The sequence below is a fragment of the Lytechinus variegatus genome, chromosome 7 (assembly GCF_018143015.1).
Source record: "Lytechinus variegatus isolate NC3 chromosome 7, Lvar_3.0, whole genome shotgun sequence".
Lineage (NCBI taxonomy): Eukaryota > Metazoa > Echinodermata > Echinoidea > Temnopleuroida > Toxopneustidae > Lytechinus > Lytechinus variegatus.
In genome coordinates, this window is record NC_054746.1 from 19,445,442 (window position 1) to 19,450,596 (window position 5,155).

Consider the following 5,155-nt stretch of genomic DNA (forward strand, 5'->3'; position numbering starts at 1 on the left):
ATGTTCCTCCTTTTTAAAAACGTTTTTTTCAAATCACACTCATTTCTTTGTTTCTGTATCAATTTTAATCACACTTATTTAAAATGATCCTTGGGTAAAACCACATGTGTGTTGTTGCAAAATGTGGGGTTAAAGCTCATTTAGGGGTAAAAAAGTAAAGTTTTGTTCAACTTGGTCTTATTTCTTTATTTCTGCATCAATTATGTTCACAAATGGTACAGATCCTTGGGTACCCCATGTGTGCCCATGAGGATAATGGGGACAAAGGTCATGTAGAGGGCAAAAGTTCAAATGATAAGAGATCATGTTCGTTCTTTTTTCTTTTCATTATTTTTGTATCAATTTTCATTACACTTAATTAAAATGATCATTGGGTAATGTGTATTACTTGAAGATGATGGGGTCAAATGTCATCTAAGGGTCAAAACGTCAAGTTTTTGTTTAAATTACTCACATTTCTTTATATCTGCATCATTTATGTTCGCACTTGATACAAATGATCCTTGAGTAATACCACATTTGTTTTGTTGAGGATGATGCGGTCAAAGGTCATGTATGGGTCAAGATGTCAACTTTTTGTTCAAATTGCTCTCATTTCTCTATTTCTGCATCATTATTACCTTGGGTAATATGTGTGTTGTTGAGGATGATGGGTCAAAGGTCATCTTGGAGTCAAGAGATCATATTGCATATTTTATTGATCACAAAATCAGGCGAGACTCGCCTCTCATGAACCACCTTGTTTTAGACATGCAGTTTAAGAGCTTACCCTATATTGCAAGTAGTTTTACAGACCTGCACGTCAAATGTTATTTAAAGGTGATTATAAAATTTGCATCACCTAATATACAAAGTAACTGACTATAAACATTGTCATTTCATTTTGTACTAAAAGAATATATGCTTCAATACCATCGACATGTAGCTCTCAGGATAACTTTAATATTTTTTCATCATATCATTTTGAAGGTACTGCGATCTTCTGAGATGTATTCAAACGCATCTCTTTCTGCTATCTTAGCTCCTATAACTCATTCTTTTATCATAGAACAGTGAATGTAGCATTTCATTACATTTTTTTATTGATAATTTCTTGACTCTCATTTCCAGCTGTGTCAGGAATAGACAGAGAATGGATTGATGTTGGTGGGCTGAGCAAATGTGATATTCACCATGACGAGCATGATGGTACCTGTATGACCGTAAGCCTAACTGGCTTGACCTTCAGTGGCTATGTCTCTAAGCATCTCTTCTTTTGGGGGAACAGCATTTTACACAGGTATTATTTTACTCTGCTTTCATTTAATGGTACTATAGTTACAGTGATATCAAGTAGTGGGCACCTTGTTATAAAAGAAATAAGTGAACTTTCATTGTTTTTTTTCAAGATTATGTGGGAAAAGTGTGGCACTGCAACAGGTTTAATGCTCTCATATTATCATGATGAAAAATCAGCTGAAATTGTTTTCTTAAAATATTTGTTTTCAGTTAGTCTCTCATATCAGTAATTTCTATCCTTTTGCTAGTTTGCATTCTTAGTTACTTTGATTCATACTATGTTAATATATATTTATGTCTTACACTGGAAAGCGCATAGCGAGAGCTTTTCCTGTTATGCGTTTAATAAATCAATATTTATTATCATCATCATTATTATTATCATTATTATCTATATACATTCATTTTTGCATTAACCATTGACAGGATTGCATCAAGTTATTATTGTAGCCAGTTCAAAATCTTATGGGAAATACCTATTTTGAGGGGCATTATAATCAACCTTTTTCCAATTACTTTGGGACAGTTTCATTCACACTTCAATTTTATGACCAGAAATAAGATTCTACAAGGTTGTAAAATTCCATCTGTAAATATATTGCTGACTTTCATTCTATCATGATAAATTAACAACAAATAAAGTTATATATAACATATATATATATATATATATATATATATATATATATATATATATATATATATATATATATTTACCTGAAAAAAATCATACATGCCAAAATATTCCAAGAGAAACTACAAATTCATCAAATATTTCTCATGTGAAATATGCATGATGTTATTATCTAAAATTGTTTTTATGTAATTTTTATGTAACTTCTTTTAGTTGTGCTGGCTACTGTATATCATACAGAATTTAAACATATTTGATGGTTGCAGAAGTACAGTAGTGATTCATTCTCGATCAAATTCTCTCTAGAAGTTTTATTTTTCTTTGTATTTTTTTACCAATACATTTTTCTAGTCCTGACAATGGAAAGACAGTATATGTCCTGCTGGAATACACATCTGATGCTGCAATCTCAATCTTTGTAGTTGGCAAAGATCCTTCATTTGCTTTACTCAATGAAGATCAGGAGGTATAGCCTTATTTACTAGTATTTGTCAGATAAGGGATAGGAGAGACGGGAGGGGATGTCATTAAGAAAATGATTGAAATGTTAATTGACTGGATGGTTTGAAGCAACTGTTGCTTTACTTTCAAATTTATTTGATTGGTTCTTTGTATAAACATAAGTTTCATTCCAATCTTCTATTTTACTTTTGCAGAAAACAAAATTTAATTAAGTTTGTCCCTTTTTGAGTAAATATAAATTTAAACTCTTAACTTAGATTGTTTTTATCATTACTGATACTAGTAATTGGTTTTCAGTTGTACAATTGCATATATAAATGAAGCTAAATTGTAAATAGAATATTCAAAATTCATGACAAGGAAATAAGAGCATGTACCAAATATTGATGATATCAGAGAAGCTTAGTAGCTACAGATTTCGAGATTATCTTTGACACCTGTGAAATATAATCTTTTAAAAAGGATATTTAACATAAAGATTGATCATCAGTAAAATGTTTTCATGCATTGAAATGTTAGATCTGGTATGGTGAGATTGGAGACAATGTTTATCTTAAGAAGCTGAGGCCGTCTCCTGGCTGGGGTAGAATGCTTCGACTCACTGGCCAACAGCTTGCAGACCCCTCCCATGATGTGTTTGTCACAATCTCTGTCTACTATGATGCCTGGGGTACTCTTTATGAGGTACATATTTCTCAAAGATTTGATTTCAGTAATATTTTTAAGCAGGAATTTCTGCATTAATTGAAAAAAAAATACAAATTCACAATGATAATTGTTAAACTAAACTGACGATTGTGAATTTGTATTTCTATTTTTCAATGAATGCAGAAAACACAATTGTTGTAGTGTAGTTTAAAGCATGTACACTTAATCTAAATGTCTGGATCACTTATGACTAGCAAAAATGCTTGAGTATAGAGACCGAAGTGAAAGACCACATTTTTTAGTTTGTATTATTAAAGGGATGTCATATTTTGAAAGTATTTGTTGATTACATATAGGAATGGGAAATCAAGAAATATCAGATAATTAGTAATACTTTGATAAATAAAACTTCATCTGTACTCATATGTCAAACACATTTATATGTATAATTATCATTTTGCATTAATCAGTCAATGCAAATTATCATGTATGCCTGTTATATTGTATTTCAGTGATATGGTATAATTAGATAGGACATTTGTACGTGTTCATTTCAAAAATGCTTTTAACTGCCTAATTTCATACTGTAAAAGTTAGTAATGAGTGTACAGTGAGTTTGCAAAGCCTTTAATCACCTCAAAATAACCATTTACAATCATAAAGATTAAATATATTGAAGGTGTTTATGACCTTAAAAAGTCGGAGGGGGAGGGTGGATATGATTCAACCACCCCTCAACATTTTCCCAAAGATGCTCCAAAACATGGTTTTGTATATGCAAATGGATATTTCTATACTTACATGTATGGATAAAGATATGATCGTTTCATGGCCATTGGCTAAAATTCATTGATTTTAGCACAATTATGCTTAAAAAATTTTGTGCAATAAATTTGGCACCCCAAGGAGGGAAACAAATCTAAATACAAAGATCTGTATAAGTAATTCATCAAGTGATCAAATGGATAAACTAATTTTCAACAGGTTATTTTCTTTAATCAAAGTTGTAAGAATGATGCAAAGAATATTTTAATGAAAAAATTCTGCATTCTAGGAGCTTTGTTTAGTGTATAAGAGCAAACAGTATGATTTACAATTAAATAAGCATAAGCAAGATCTCAGAGGAGGTTGATTTAACCTCAGGCCATAGAACAGCCCCAAAAGATCTTCCTGATTAGGTAGGACCCCAAGGAAGAACAGCAGTATTTTGCAAATACAGCTGAATTGGGTGATCCTCCGTTATCGTATGTATCTCTCTTGTATATTGTATATTTTTTTAAATCTGATTACGGAAATAAAACAAACAAACAACCTGATTAGAGATTATAAACAGCCTTCTCGCACCAAAATATTGTATGTTTCTTTGTTTCCCATGCCTGCATAGCACAGGCATGATATCAGTATCATCAACTTAAAATCTGAACCCAAGATTATTTTTTTATATGTACATGTATATATATATGTCATCATAGCATTTAAAAACTTGCTCACAACAGTTCTTATATACTTCCCTTTTATATATCATATTATTTTATAGTTCATTGCCTATAGGAGCTCAAATGAGACGGACCTAATGAGAAGGAGAATTGATCCTGGTGAAATTCTTGCAAACAGTATGTATGCGTATGCTGCGGTTGAGCTACAGCATGATCACGAGGGCGGAGGAGGAGGTCACGGTGGTGGAGGAGGTCATGGCGGAGGAGGTCATGGTGGTGGTCATGGAGAAGAAGAAGGAGAAGAAGAGGGAGATCATCATGGAGAAGAAGAGGAAGAAGAGGAGGATCATCATGGAGAGGAAGAAGAGGAAGAGGAAGATCATCATGGAGAAGAAGAGGAGGAAGAGGAGGGGGAGGAACATCATGGAGAAGAAGAGGAGGAAGAAGAGGAGGAGGAACATCATGGAGAAGAAGAGGAGGAAGAAGAAGAAGAGGGGGAGGAACATCATGGAGAAGAAGAAGAGGAAGAAGAAGAGGGGGAGGAACATCATGGAGAGGAAGAAGAGGAAGAAGAAGAGGGGGAGGAACATCATGGAGAGGAAGAAGAAGAAGAAGAGGAGGATCATCATGGAGAAGAACAAGAAGAAGAAGAAGAGGAGGATCATCATGGAGAAGAGGAAGAAGAGGAGGAGGATCA